This window comes from Vicugna pacos, chromosome 32 (assembly GCF_048564905.1).
Source record: "Vicugna pacos chromosome 32, VicPac4, whole genome shotgun sequence".
Lineage (NCBI taxonomy): Eukaryota > Metazoa > Chordata > Mammalia > Artiodactyla > Camelidae > Vicugna > Vicugna pacos.
This window is the reverse complement of record NC_133018.1, coordinates 22,052,752-22,069,018: the sequence shown is the minus strand read 5'-3', so window position 1 is coordinate 22,069,018 and position 16,267 is coordinate 22,052,752. Positions and strand designations below refer to the sequence as shown.

At 45.7% G+C, this 16,267-nt stretch overlaps 1 long non-coding RNA gene across 1 annotated transcript in view; it reads right to left on the bottom strand.

Moving 5' to 3' along the window:
* The window catches only part of LOC140690985 (uncharacterized), a 97,354-nt gene that overhangs the window by 49,519 nt on the left and 31,568 nt on the right, over nucleotides 1–16,267 (bottom strand). The window contains exons 2-3 of the long non-coding RNA XR_012066409.1: nucleotides 10,135–10,189; nucleotides 9,953–10,052 (exon numbers count right to left, since the gene is read on the bottom strand). This is a non-coding gene — a long non-coding RNA (uncharacterized lncRNA). The remainder of the gene's footprint in view (nucleotides 1–9,952; nucleotides 10,053–10,134; nucleotides 10,190–16,267) is intronic.

The following is a 16,267-nucleotide window of genomic DNA, read 5'->3' as shown; positions in this document are numbered from 1 at the left end:
AAGGTGAATACAAGGATGCCTACGAGATAAGTGGAGCTTTACAGTCAGGTGGCTGTTTTCTTTTCAAACATAACTTTGGCACAATCATTTTAAACTCCTCAGCTGGGCTCTCAGGTTACTGCTCATGGGATGTCTTGCAAAGCAGACATAAGCTCAGATCAAGAAACCAAATACCTGCCCTGCCCGGCTTCCCTGGATCATTAGGTCCAGAAGTCACCTGCCAAGTTCGCTGCAAACAACAGTCCTCCCCAGGACGCGCCACAGCTTCGGCTCACGACAACGCCTGCAGCGGGTGGCTGCTGCCTTTCAGCTCACTGAGAAACACCGTTCTCTAAACTCATAGGCTGTGGAAATCCCGGCTCTTTGAAACCCTATCAGGAGGCAGGAACCACCTTCTCTTGCCTGGAGGGTCTAGGTCACTTTGACACAGAAAAGCAAGTCTGATTTCCAACTCCAGGGCAGGATTTCAGAAAGGAGCTTTCTGAATGAATACGACTTTGCCATCCATGTGAACTCTGTGTTTCTCAAGCAAGCAGGACCCTGGTTCCAGGGCCAAGGCCAGAGTGATGCTGGCTGTCCCGCGTTGCCCTGGGCGACTCACCCCTCTGCGTGATTAAAATCACACCTGCCCCGCCCACCTCTGATGTGACTTTTGAAGCACTGGGGGAAATGACACATGCAATGCATTTGGCTGGAGGCTGGCACAATGTGCTCAATATAATGTAAGAGTGATGGCTGTTAATGATGCAAAGAGACGTTTCACGGGGTTCAGCACAGGCTTTGCAAGACACAGAGGAAGCATGACTCCCTGGACCTTAGGGAAGCAGTTGTGGGGGAAAGGGCTTGTTAGGAATAACAAAACACTCATGCCACCTTCATGGTTCTGAACGTAAGATAAAACACCAAAGATTATAACAAAAGATGCTCTGTGGTTCTTACCACTAAAATTCTAAATTGTGGAGACTTTAGCCAGAACAACGGATGACGTCTTAAATATAGACTACTTGCGATGCCCCAAGCAGTCCGTAGCGTGACATCAGCTCTCGGGGGAACATTCGCTGCCATCATCGTTGTGAGTATTTCCTGCGTAGACCCGATTTCTAACCATGGGGCTCATTCCAGCTGCCCTCTGTCTCCCGGAGGAGGGCATCGGGACCCCCACTGGTACCCACAGCCTTGACAACCCTCTGCCACTGAGCAGAACTCCGTTCTCATCTCCCTTTTTCAATCTGTGCAGCTGCCAGGCAAGGAGATGAGCGGAGGGGCCGTTAGCAGGAAGCCCTTCTTCTCCAACAACGGCGACCCGTGAAGAGGCTGTTACACTCCACGGACATAACTGCTTTCCTCTCTAATTCGTTTTCTGTTTACACAGCAGGATGGGCACTGTATCTTCTCCTTTCAGCCCTACTTCTGCCCTGGAAAAATCCGATCTCCAGCCCCAGTCAGTGATCCGTTCTCTCATTACAGCCCCACGCTGGGGGTTCACCGCGTCCAAAATGCTTGACTCTCGGGGCTGGTAACTATTCGGCAAGTCAGTGCAGAACAGTCACAACAGAAGTCACTTACTTAGGATGGTATTTGGGAGTTTGCGTTTCTTCTTCTCCCCTGCCCCGCAGCCAGGGTGTTTCTCCCCCATGTCTCTTTAGAGACTGCAACACCCCTTACGCAAGAGATATTACAAAAGCAAATCGATGGAGCTGGAATTCGTTTTGTGATGATGTGAAAGGGACTTGGGGCAGGCAAAAATCTACAGCAGTGAAGGTTCATGAAACTACAACAGCTCTGATTCACTGGGCATCGAAAGAACCAGAAGAAGAGGACTTGTATCAAACGTGGCTTTATGCACTAGTTAGTGACAAATGATGACCAGTCAGTCCCAGAAAAAGCATTTTCTCCTCATCAATCACGATTAGCAAAATTGTAAGCCTCGCTCAACAGAAGTGCATGATCTCTTTTGCCTCTGTGTGTGCACATATGTGCGTGTGCACATGTGTGCATGCACGTGTATGCAATGTGTGCATGCATGTGCGTGCACATGTGTGCATGCTGTGTGTGCGCGTGTGTGTATTCCTTACCAGATGCACTCAGTTCTCCATAAATCAAGCCTCGGGGGCATCAAATTTTATGCTTGGGCCATTTTTGACAACTCATAAGTCTTGGCCATATGGAACTAAGAAATAGTTTCATGCCAACCATAAACAGGATCCTTTAAAAAATTTAAACAGGAGAGTTTTGTGACAGATTGAAACTCTACTGGGCAAAGTGCTCAACAGAGGCTTTGAAAAAAAGAGTGTATTTTTAACTCCTTTAGACTGTAATTTTGCAGAATGAAAGTGATGGATAACATTTTCATTCTGACCTTTGTCTTCAACCTTCTGGGAGAGCCGTCGCATTAGCAGGTTAAGAACGAGGTAAGTCAGCCCGTTTTACCTCACGCCTCCCTGCTGAACAAATACCGCACTTTGTGGCGTTCTTTCTTGGGCCCTCAGGAAACAGCATATGCGTACACGGATGGAGAAGAGGCACGGGTAATTATAACTTCCAATGAGGAAGATGTGAGATCCAAGAAAGGTTCTCCCCAGAATCACAAGTACCCCCACCTCAGTTTTCAGAGGCTGACACTGAGGCCCAGCAAAGGGACTAGACTTGACCAAGACACCGACTACCTTGGGACAACATTAGTTTTGGTTGTTCATCCGGGTCCCCGTTGCCATTAACCTAGAGCTATCTCACATCTCTCTAGAAATCTCTCAAAACCTTGAGCAAAAAAATAACGTCTGCTGCCGCAACACTGGCCTCTGCACCCCGACAGCCAGGTTGAGACTCGGAGGCAGAGTTTTGGGAGAATCAGAAAAGAACAGCATTATTGCTTTGCCAAACAGAGGGGAGTCACCGCGGGCTCATGCCTCAGGGACTGTGAATTCACCTTGGGGTTGGGGTCCTGAGGTTTTACAGAGACGCTGGATGGAACAGAAAAGGTGGTGACCATCAGGGTGTTTTGCAGGGCGCTACATTCCTCTCAACCTCCACGAATCCTCCTGGTGTCACGGAGGAACCCCGGAGGGTCTGCCGATTCTTCTGAGATGATCAGCCTGTTACCTCCTTCCCGGAGCGTAGCCTCCGGGTTAAAGCTATTCTTGGTAAAGAATGTATAGGGAGGGGAGAGCACGATGGAAAAGTCTGGGGGTTATTTAGCACAAAGGCAGTAAGGGAGAAAAAGCAAGCTGCAGTATTTCTCAGAATGAATCTGCAAAGTTTTAGCATCAGGGAAGCCAGCTGGTTAGTTTGTTTCTTACTCCGTCAGGTCCGGTACAGTCAATAGACTAGGGGTTTTGTCTGCCTGGGTCACTGGTGTAGCCCAGGATGCAAACGCATCACCTGGCACATAGTAGGCGCTTCACAAATGTCTACTGGATAATAAGTTTTAAGGATAGTAAGATAAGAAAATGACTGCTGGAGGATGGACCAGTAGAACGCCGGTGAGAAAACAGAAATAGCCAGTCATCCATTCAAATGCTCCCTTTGTGTATTTCCCTCTGTTTGCATATTTCGGCACCAACCCCAGGTGTTCGAATGTTACTATGGAACCAAGACCTTGCGATGGTGCATGAAGGCATCTAACCGCCACAGCACCTGTCTGTGAGCCCCACACCGTTATTCGCTCCGTCAAGATCAGAGACTAGGACGCTCCCATCCCTCACTTTCTCCTTATTTACTCAACATCTCCTTTATCTCCTTTTGAGAAGCAGATCTACTCAGATAATATGAAGATAATCGTTTTTTAGACAAAAAAAAACAGTAAAGGAACATTTAGTAAAGAGAAACATACCAAATACTTTCAGTCGCACCAAAAGATTAACCTAATCTCATTCCTCTTTGAAAACATGCCAGCCAAACATGACGGAAATACCACTTCCCAGATTTACAAAACGTACGTGTTAATCATGCAGGTTAGTGCATGCAGCAGTAATGCTAATCCTGGCTCATTCTGGTTCCTGAGAAGCAACAGTTAAATTGTTGGAAATAATATACTTTGCAGGATTCCCCTATAGCAAAGTAACTCATACCGGTTTCTAAAGTGTTGACTTGTTTATTTTCCTATTGAATATTCCACAAGCCATAATCACATCCTTTAAAAAGGACTTGGTATTTAAATAGTAATCTCCAGACACTTAAAATTTTAAAAATACATATGTTTGGAATAAAGCCAACTACAAAATAAGAATGGTTTTATTCCTTTGATAACTATATAAGTTTAAAAAGCTAGGGGTCTAATCTGTTCTTAGAAATAATTAGTACATATACGAAAAGTAAAAGAAAAGTCCAGTAAACTGTATGTATGTATTTACATGCAATATAATGTGTACGTGCAGTTGAACTGTAATAATTCTACATAATAAAACTGAAAAAGGGAAAAAAACATATATTTGTTATTTGTTTGTTTTAACTATATAGCTATATAATTGTAGATCCTTAAGAACATTAACAGAGGCTACTGAAAAGACAATTTAGTCTCCCTCTTAGTTAGAAACACATTAATAAGGACAAAATGTCTGGGGGAGCCAAGGAACTATATTCAATAGCTTGCAATGGCCTCTCATGAAAGATAATATGAAAAGGAACATAGATATATGTGCATATGTGTATATCTGTATCCACATACATACATCAGTATGCTGTGCACCAGAAATTAACACAACATTGCAAATCAACTTCTCTACCCATCCAGCAGCAAACATTTTGAGAAGACCTTCTTTCCTTGGGTTGTCTGTCAAAAGGAAAAATTCTCCATTGAGAAGGATGCCCTGTACATAAGGTACCACTTGCCGAATCTACACTGAGACACGGACGCACCAGTGCAAACATGTCAGTTTCTGTTTATCAATCTGGACTTTACTTCCTTTCAAATACCCACATATCAACCAAAAATGCGCTTTTCAATGAACCACATCTTCATTAAGTGCTGCGTTGAGCATATGACTAGGTATATGCAAGACTGAATGGTGACTGAATAAATGAATACTACATGGATGAACGAACAAGCTCAGTGAATATTTACCGAACACCCTGGAGATACCAGATGCTGTGTTGGACGTGGAGCCAGGAGTCAACCCCCCGAGACTCGTGAGAACTTACAGACATCACGGTCTAGTGTGGGTAAAAGGTAGAACCAAGCAAATTAACACACTAAAGGAAAATTCCAGCTCGCGGTGAAAGCTATAAAGGAAACAAGGATTCCAGAGTACTGTTCTGCTCCTTGGAAGAGAACTTTAGAAATAATCTTCCTCCATTGTTGCCTCAATTTCATTATTTTCACAGCTAATTTTCAGAAATTCTCACCCAACGGCTACTGTCCAATGACCCTTCTCTCATCATGTTTTCCACACTCCTTAGCTCAGCTCACACGCCCTTCACGCTTGTCCTCCAGTATCTTCTCCAGCACTTCCCCTACAACTGGGGACAACTGACATCGCCTCTATTTTTCAAGCACATTGGGAATTTATTTTTTAAAAAAATAGCCGAAGCCTTTTCTATTACGAGAATGCCTTGTTTCTCACTGTCTTCTTCATCAGATTCTCTCTTCTCCCTCCTAACTCCCATATCTCCTTCTAGACCCTTTTCAGTCACTGCCCAAGTCACTAAAATAGAGTGTTTATCACCAGCTGCTGAGATGACGTGGCATTCGGTCCCAGCTGAGCTGCACATCCAATAAAACGCACTGAAGACTTTCCAGAGGCAAGACACCAGTGAGTTTTTCATCTTTCTATTCTCAACGCTCAAGATAGTGAATGACACAAAGTAGCTGACTGATGGACGGGTGGATGGATGGATGGGTGGATGGGTGGATGGATGGGTGGATGGATGGGTGGGTGGATGGATGGGTGGGTGGATGGATGGGTGGATGGGTGGATGGGTGGATGGATGGGTGGATGGGTGGATGGATGGGTGGATGGATGGGTGGGTGGATGGGTGGATGGGTGGATGGATGGATGAGCAAAGCTTCTTCCTTTCTCCTTAGCACGAAACCCCTACCCAGTGGGAGAGTATGTGAGCCAGCCAGAGTCCGTCAGCACCCCAAACACAGACAGCTCCAGAAGTGACTTGCCGTAAAGCTTTCACCTAAGCTGGACTAGAGCTTTTCTTAGGAGCTTTTGGACTGAACTTGGTTGGAAACGATTCTTTTCCTTCCTCATTACAGAGTTGTTGCCCAGATAATGAGCTTTGAGCTGCTTTTGGCCATGGTCCCTATTTTCCCAGGATGCTTGTCTGGAGAAATAAAACTAATGCACAGAAATGAGAAACAAGAAGAAAGGGTCCAGTTATAGCTTCATCTCTGGTTCCAACCATCCCTAAGTCCCCAGCCTTTTAAAAATGAGTTTATGAGGTCCAGTTTATTACCTTCCTTTCCACCTTTTCTTTCTGGAAGTAGAATTCCATTCTCAGATTCTCACCCAGCAAGTTTTACCCTGGAGGTAAAGACTTTCCAGGGGACATTTACCAAGTTCGGGAGACATTTTTGGTGGTTTCAAGCACGTGGCTGCCACTGGCATCTGGCAGACAGTGGCGGGGATGCTGATAAACGCCCTAGAATGCGCAGAACAGACCCTCCCAAAGAAGGATGATCAGACCTCAAATGTCAGGCTTGAGAAACCGAATCAGTTCAGACTCATCGCTCATGACAAGGGGTCTAGCTAGTACATGTATGCCCAGGACGTGTGAAAGCCGTGCCCTGAGGCTAAAGGCTCCCCCCCCCCCGCCCACCCTGGGAGGCTAACTGGCAGGTTGCATCTGCAAGTCAATCCCTCAAACATTCGTCCCCCAGCGGAGGGAGTCTCCCTGCTAAAAGAATGGATTTCTATTTAGAGCGTCTTCCCTGCGATGCACGTGAAAAGCACTTTTCCTCCTTCCTTAATTTTGCTCTCTTCTGGCGAGGTTACACCACGATCTTTGAAGTTAAATCAAATAACAACAGAGCTTATTAGCCTTGCTTTTTTTTTTTTTTTTTTTTTTTGTTCAAACATCTCCATCCACCTTCCATGGTTTATGCAGGCTGGCGATGTGGGCCGATTGGTTTGACTTGAAAGAACTCCTTCTTCCTGGAGAGCAGGCGTCGACTTTTCTGCAATTTGCAGCCTCCGTGCTGTCAGACAGACCCCGGTCCCTGAGGCTCTATCGATCAGTGAGGGCACTGATTTTTTAATGAACCCACGTGCAATGCAGAATCTGAGTGGCCTTGCATCGGTCCGACCTCAGGGGGTGCCTTTTTTGCACAGGAAGCTCCCTCTAAGCGTTTCCCATCTCATTTTGTCTTTGTGTTTTTCGCTCCGCTGTTCACCTCGTCCTCAGCCCACACCGACACGAGATGCTTCACGCCCACCTGGCTCCTCACGGACTTGTTTGCTCCCACGTGCGTCCCCAGAGGGTCAAAGACTCTGACTGACCTTAGGCCGCTCACCTGAACCCTTCAGCATTCATCAGGAAACTGGTGTTCAGGCATGATGCGTGGGGCCCTGCCACTAACACACCCCCAAGTTATAACAGCCGGCAGGTTCCTTCAGTGTTCCTATCATTTGCATCATCGTGAGTGGTAGCGCACAGCTGACAGAGCACAGACTCTGGGGTGGGGTGAATGGGGCTCAAAGCTCATTTTACTGGCTGAATATGTGAGTGATCTTGGCACGTGAACTTCCGGAGCCTCAGTATCTTCCTGTGAAACGGACATGACATCACTTACATCCTAAAGGACTGCTGTATCCAGCACTTTAAATAACCAATGAAAAGGGCCCAAGGAGAGGGGCGGGTGCCTGAGAATCATTCAGCAAACTCGGTTCTCCGCTCTCTGCCTTCCGGGCTGCTGTACAGAAAGGACGATCTGAAAAACTAGGGGACGTGGGAAAATCTCATATTGAGACAGGAAGGAAAAGGGGGCAGGGCATTAAAACCATGACACAGCCACGGAGGACAGGGTCCCCGGATAAAACCGAGATGGCGGAAGAGTCAGCGTCCAGTAGACCCTGCCCTCGTGGCACACCCAGAGGCGCCGTGCCAGTTCCCAGGCTGACCAAAAGTGGCCAAAAAGTGGGCCAAATCCGGGGAACCCTCAGCCCTTACCCAACATAGCGGGAATAGTCCTTCCACTGATTAGCATATGAAATCTCCCGCCCATATAAACTAACAGCCCCGCCCTCGTGACCGCGCCCCCTCCTGAGTGAGACGGCCCGCACCCTGCCCGGGTGTGCATCTACTTTTAAACTAAGCACCCCACACCTTGTGGCCCCGCTCTCTTGCCTTCCGAGGCAGCCCACACTCTGCCTCTGGAATGTGTGTCTCCCTAAATAAATTAGCTTTCACTCTGCGATGGCTGGCTCTTGAATTCTTTCCTGCGGGAAGCCAAGGACCCTCACTTGGCAGGGTGTGTCCCAGGGACTCGCCTGGGACCTGGGATGTGACCATCTTCTCCCGCCCAATTTTCTTGCAACAATATTGGTCCTAAAGGACCCTTCAATTGCACAGAATAAGCATTTTGGAAAGATTAAGAAACCAAGCCTTGGACAGAGGAAACGACCAGCCCGAGGTAACGGGACGTGTAGGAGAACCAGGATCTGAATCCACGCATGTGACTCCAGACTCTGCGGCTGGGATGTCTACGCAGCTATCCACCCACATATAACCACAGCCCACATATAACCACAGCGCTGAAGACTGAAATGCGTCGTCACCAATATGGAAAAGAAGGGAATGGAGTACCTCAGGCTGATGGAGAGATTGAAATGTGGGCACAGAACTAAAGAAACAGAGAACCCAGGAGAGCGGCAGTGAACAGACAGTGGGGGGTAGATGCCGACTATTTACAGAACCTGGTTTAATCAGGAGGACGTTCAGGGCAGGAGGGACTAAATATAAAAGGCTCCCGGACTCCGGGTGGCATGCAGAGGGAGGGAGGGAACCGGGCCCTCCTGGAACTGGGAGAGAGCGCAGATACGCCCCGTGGTGCTCGGGCCACCTGCCTGGAGCTGCCCCCTCATCTCCGCCACACTCGGCAAAGGGCCAGGCCAGTTTTTTACAGAAAGATCAGCTTTCGGAGATGGAAGCAAGTGGTAAAAACCAAGCTCCATGAAGAAGGCGCCCTCCGGGGCCGGCCGGCTTCCTCCGCCAGGGCTGAGGCGAGGCTGCGAGGTGAAAGCGACAGGAGGACAGTCTTGCCCCAGAGCTTCTAAGTGTCACTTTGTGTTAGAACAATGGTTACAAAGGGAGAATCTGACAGCTTTCGTGCTGTGGCTGTTAGCACCTTATAAAGTTTGGTAAAAGGAGCCCAATAAGGGCTGAAATAGGTAAGCTATGCCCCGCACTGTCCTCAACACACCTGGACAATTCTCTCTCGTTTAGGTTTTTAACCTTCCAGAGACACAACCAGAAGCCCCCTGAATTAGTCTCAGAAGCAGCAATACAGCTTCTAGGAAAGAGTTCCCTGTCTCATAAAGCAGAGTCACATGGCTAGAAAGTCCCTTTTTTTTTTTTGCCATGACTCCTTTCCTGTTTGGGAAAGGGGTTTGTGCGAAGGGATGTGATGCCTGGAACTGTGGCAGCCACTTTGTGCCCATGAGGAAAGGCTTCCCCTTAATATGTGTAAGGACAGAGGGAAGGAAACACAGAAGGCATCTGAGACCTCAATGACATGGCTGAATAAATGCATTTATTGTTTAAGCCTCTGTTACCTGTGGCTCAAAGCATCCTTAAAAAGAGCAGCAGCAGCAATAGAAAGCATCAACCATAATCATGATCGTAATAAACCTCAAATTTGCTACATGATTTGCCTTTTATTACTTACTGCTGTCGCCCATTCTGCCTCAAGAGGCACCTGGAAACACGGACACTGGTTGACTGATTGATAAATAAGGATACTGTGTTATTTTCATAGACCGACAGGGCTTGGGAAGGGGCCCCAGCTTACCTTTTTTGTGAAGAGGAAAAAGCTGACATTCTTAGCGTTGGATTGACTTGCTGAAGGTCATGGAGGCAGTGATCCAGAGAGGAACCTCACTTTTCTGTATCTGAGGCAAAACAGAGTGTGGTTATGAGCGCAAAGGGCAGGACACCAAGTGCCTGGGTTCAGATTCCAGCCCGGCCACTTACCGTGTGGACGTTTTGCCCCGGTTACTTGGCTCCTCTTGTCCCTCAGTTTCCTCATCTGTAAAATGGAAAGAGTAGTATTACCTCCTTCAGAACTATCAGGCCCTGAATTCACTAAGATCCATGAATTCCTTAGCAGGGTGACTAGTCTGTAATGACTGTTCCAGAAATATTACCTGTTGTCTAATTCTAGTGCTATTTCTCCTGTCCTGGGAGGCATTTTTGAAAGAGAGCAGGCACGCTGAGTTGGGAATTTATTATTACTTTTGACTGCCCAATAATCACTCTTGCTTCTTTTAGGACAATACTCTGATTTTCCTTTGAGGAACCCCCACTCCTCACTTCTCAGTCCAGGCCGACTGGGCACGGCTGGACCCAGGAGCGGACAGGTGACGCAGACCTGGACAGACACGGTCATGCCCTTGACCAAAGCCATCACGTTGGACACGGGATGTGGCCTGAAATGCTCAGTCAGAGCCAGGTCCAGGGCTTTTGCCAAAATTCTTAGGAAAGACAACTTCCCTTAATGCTGGGCTTGCCGGTGGAGAAGCTGTAAGCGCAGGACTGTCGGGGACCCGTGGGGGTGACCTTTCCCGCAGGTGACTATAACTGAGAGGAGAAGAGAGTGGAACATGGGGAACACGCCTGGCTGGTGAGCCAAGGTCCCTCGGTCTGGATCATTTAGGGACGTGAGCCAACGCCCCGCCACTTCTCTTCATCCCACTGGAGTGGAATTTCTGTCCCATGAGACAGAAGGAATCCCGGTTAATTCCCACGGTAGCTTCTGCAGGAACCCCGCAGGAGGAACAGGGAGCCGAATGACTGCACAGGGCAGGAATTTACACTCTGAGCACAGCACCGAAACAGAAGCCAAGGTCTTTTCCCCGCGTGAGCCCAAAATTAACACATCTCCAAAAAAACGAAGACCCTCAGGGCAAGGGTTAGACCATGTGTGCGATCTGAGGCAGCTGCCCAGACCCCACCCTCGGGAGCACCGCCGTCCTGAGAAAGGAGCTTCGGCTGGTGGAGATGAGGAGGAGGAGGAGGAAGTCCTCGGTGACGTTTCTGGGTGAGGAGGGAAGGTGGGAAGCTTGCGGCTTTAAGAGCCACTTTAAAGGATTTCAATTAAGAATGTTAGTTCGTGGGAGGAAGGTAGAGCTCAGGGACAGAGTGTGTGCTTAGCGTGCACGAGGTCCTGGGTTCGATCCCCCGTGCCTCCGTTAAAAATAACTAAATAAACCTAGTCACCACTCCTTGCCAAAAAAAAAATTAGAAAAAAAGAATTAAAAAAAAAGAATGTTATTTCTTAACTGAGGTAGCCAAAACAGCAGTGAAAAAAACTGTCTAATTAATGTTGAAATCACACTCTACACGGCAGGAACAGAAGGTTAAGAACGAAACACCTACAGTCCAGCCAATAGGAAATATATCTCGTATCTCCAATTAGGAAGGAATAATAAATGTCTAAATTACTGATAAAAAGAAAGACAGAATTAGGCCATAACATCCAAATGGCCTGACATTTTATACTTAAATTCCTGGCTCCTGGTGACAGAGGAAAAGAAATCCATCCAAGTAACTTGTAGGCAATGTTAGCATTGATGGCCGAGGAGGAGACACAGCTTGGAGCATCACTGAATTTTCTGTGTGTCTCCTTCTAAATCAAGTTAGCATCATTCTTTTTATTTTTTGCCATTATATTATTTATTGGGTTCACTCTACACTCAGGTATTAAATGCTGGAGGAGCGTTGATTTTACGAAGGGGAGGGAGAAATGGGGAAATCTCAAGCTTGTATTACGTTTTTAATTGATTTACTTTTAAGATAGATCCGTAATTATTTGCATCCTGGGCTGTGAGAGTCCAGGTTAGCAGCATTCTGCCCTTCTCTTCCGAACACCCCTCTTAACCACAGCAGACAGGGCACCTTCCCGAAAGAGCAACGTACAGAAGGTGTTGCAGACTTACTTTTAATTTCACATACTTTTCACGAGTCACCAGGAGAATCCAGGGCTATCAGAAATATTTTTCATCCTTACCCACTCTTGTGGACCCATCTTCTACTTTACAAAACAAAACAAAAAAAATTGTCCCCAAAGAGTAAAATAAACTTACCAGTCACCAAGCAAAATTTGCTTGTAGCCCTCTTTAAGGAGGTGGGTGCACTGCTTTATTATTTTAATTGTTAAATTAGCAACATTTGAAAATCAAGATGTTGGAGAACCACTTCTAAAGCGGCGGCCTCCCAACATCCGCTCCTCTCGTGAAGAAACGAGGGCCCTGGCGAAATGGCCAAAACCAACTTTTTCAACAACGAAGCACCCAGGGAGTGAAGAGGGTTGATTTTTCTAGAATGGCCCCAGTATTTTAAGATATTCAACTTTCAACAAAACTGTAGGCGACATGAAAAGAAAGAGGAAGTTACGGCCCATTTGCCAAGCAACTAGCTCTAAATCCAGCAAGACCATGTTTCAGAAATAAAGGAGAAATTAAGAGATCTCCAGGTCAACAAACACAGAGAATTCATTGTCAGTCGACGCATCCCATATTATTAGTAAAGGAAATCCCCGCCAACGGAAAGGCAGACCTTTGCAAAACCGATTTAAAAACGTTATCCAATTGTATGCTGTCAACAGGAGCTACACTTGAGATTCTGAGAGGTAAGTAAGTTGACAGTTGAAGGATGGGGTGGGGAGGGTGTAGCTCTGTGGTAGAGCGTGTGCTTAGCATGCACGAGGTCCCGGGTTCGATGCCCAGTCCCTCCTTTTAAAAAATAACTAAATAAACCTATTACCCTCCCCCCAAAAAAGAAAACCAAAAAGGACAGGGAAAATACCACACAAACAGGATCCCAGAGAGAACACGAGTAACCACACTAATATCAAACAAAACGGAAACTTAGCAACGACAAAGGAAGACATGTGACAAAGGTAAAGCGCTTGTTCAATACATTAGGAAGAAAAAAGTGATGAAGACACATGTGGCTCAATCTCAAGGCATAAATAAATAAGAAGGAAATTCAAAAATAATCTTTGAAGACTCTAATATTCCACTTTTAATATTTTCAAAATAGCCAGACGGATTATCAGCTAGGAAACAGGAGATCTATGCATGACTATTAAAAAAAACTACACCTAACATATAAATACAGAGTACTCCACTCAGCAACAGAATGTACATTTTGTTCCAGCGCACATAGAACATTCTCCAGGATAAACTGTATATTAGCCATCAAACAAGCCCCAATAAGTTTAAAAGGATTGAAACTAGGCAAATTATTTCTTCAGATCGCAACAGATAAATTTTAAAGTCAATAGTAAAACATAATTTAGGAAATTCATGGGTGTGGATCTTAAACCACACACTCTCACTTTCTTAAACATAACACCGAAGCACATGTCACAAAAGGAAATAAATGGATAAATCGGACTTCATCAAGTATTAAAATTTTTTTGCTTCCAGAAACTCCATCAAGAAAATGAAAGGACTCTCCACAGAACCGTAGAAAATATTTGCAAATCACATAACCGATAAGAAACTTGAATCCAGAAGAATGTGTACAAGTCACAATTAGAAGAATAACCAAACATAAAAATGGGCAAATTATTTCCATTGACATTTCTCTAAATACGTTACACACATAGCCGAAAAGCACATAAAAAGATGTTCCTCATTGTCATTGGGGAAACATGAATCAAATCGACACTGAGATACCACTTCACACCTATTTTGATGGTTACAAACGAAAAAAAAAAAACACAGTAACAAGCATTGACAAGGGTGTGGAGACACTGGAAACTTTATACATTGCTGGTGGGACTTTAAAAGGTCTCACGTTTTGAAAACAGTTTGGCAGTTCCTCAAGACGTTAAACACAGAGTTACTAATGGCCCAACCACTCTGCTCCTAGCCGTCTACCCAAGAGAATTGAAAATGTATGTCTACATTGAAGCTTGTAAAGAGATTTTTCATCATAGCCAACAATGGAAACTAAGTGTCCACCAGCTTATGGGTAGATAAACAAAATGTGGTCTGTCCATATAATATTATTTAGCTCTAAAAAGAAGGATATATTGGTACATGCCACGATAGGATGAACTTTTAAGACACTGTGCTATGCTACCCTATGCGACACTGTGTTACGTTACGTTACGTGAAACAAGCCAGTCACGTTGCATGATTCCATTTCCATGACACGTCCAGGATTTAGCAAATTCATAGGGACAGAAGGTAGGTTAGTACTTACAGAGGATGTGGGTGTGGGAGGTGACAAGGAGTGACTGTTAAGTGAGTCTGGTGCTGCTCTGGGGAGGTGATGAACGTATTCTAAAATCTGATGGTGGTGATGGTTCCACCACTCTGCGAATGTACCAAAATCCAGCCAACTCTACACACGAGAAGCACAAATTTTATGATACATGAAGTATATCTCAATAAAGCTGTTTTAACAAATCCAGAGGTTTTCTTTTAAAACTGGACTTCAACTTTCCTTAAGGAGAAGGAGTTCTGCCAACACTGGGCTTGCGTTCCTGTTTGGAAGAGACTGAATTAGCTGAGATGGGGCTATGGATTTTAGCTGGAGCACGGGCAGTGAAAAAAATATTCCTAGGGTTTCCCATATTCTCCTCCTGGACCCCTACACCCAATTATACGACCAGATGAATCTCCATTGGCCATGAATATGGCCAGCCCCGCAGGAGAATACTTAATTCCTCCTCACACTTTAGAAATACTGTATTTAATTGGACTTGAAGAGGGACTGGAAGGAGGAAGGACTGCATTCATTACTTGTTCTATAAATTTTATATAAACTCGCACTTAGTCAAAACCCTAAAAATCACGTATTTAAAATTTCTGTGCCTCTGTTCCCATAGCTAAAACAAAGCTAAAAATAGTACCGAGCTCCCGTGGTTGCTGCAATATGACATGAGTTCATATGTGCATTACGTATACGTGAATGAGAATGTCAGCGTGCATATCAAAGTGCCCTCTGTATAGTACTAACGTCTAGTAATGACAATAATGTTATTATAATTATTTTTGTCGATAGTAGTCTTCAGAGCAAGATAGTCCTGGATAATACAAAGATAAATAAGACATGGTCTCTGCTTTCAAGAAGGTGAAATTTTGGAAATATATACAAGATCTTGTGGTAGCTCACAGCGAAAAAAATGTGACAATGAATATAAGTATGTTCATGTATAAATGAAAAATTGTGCTCTACACTGGAATTTGACACAACATTGTAAAATGACTATAACTCAATTAAAAAATGTTTAAAAAGTTAAAGAATGAGATAAAAATAAATGCAATATAAACACACACAAAAAAGTGAAATCTCAGGGAAGAGGTAAACCCCTTTCATAAACATGTTCACACCAGGCTGCTAAGAGAGGTATTTGCACGGGGCGGTCTCAGCACAGCACAGAGAACCCTTGGGGTGGGAGAGGCCAGAAGGAGGAGGCTTCACAGAGAAGGCGGACCTGAGCTGGCCCTGGGGCACGACTTGCATTTCTTCAGGTGCAGGGAGTGGAAGAAAAGAGGACGCCACAGAGAGATGTGCATTCAGGAAAAAGACATGCACATGACGGCAGGTGTGGGGACCTAATGTGGTCCAGGATATCAGAGTCCAGAGGGCCTCTATCGGGAATGGAAAATCTGGGGGGAAAAGTCGGACTGTGTGCTTTTAACCAGAGAAGACCCTCAGGATCCAACCTCGCATAAAACCATCATGGCACCTTTAGTTCCACGAGTCAAGGCGCTGTCTTTCTGGGGAGAGAGCGCTTAAGCCAGTTTGATGTGGCTTTCTACTACATGCCACCAAAACATCACAATTATTTTAAAAACTGACGGCAGACTTGTCAGTCGCCACTGCCCACCAGCCTGGTGCCAGTCCCTCCAGCGAGAACCTTCTGTGAGGTGCTGACCTCAGTTACTGAGGCTCAAGCATGCCCCTCTGTGGGACTCTGTTCAAGACGCACGTCACCGGCCATTCTCCCTGCCTGTAGAGTCAGCCTTTCAAGGAAACCTCGGTGGGAGAGCTTCTTTGCAGTCACTGCGCAGTTAACCCAGGGACTGCAGCCGCCGTATGGAAGTGGCTGACACTCCCCAGAGGTGACACTGGATTCTAGTTAGTG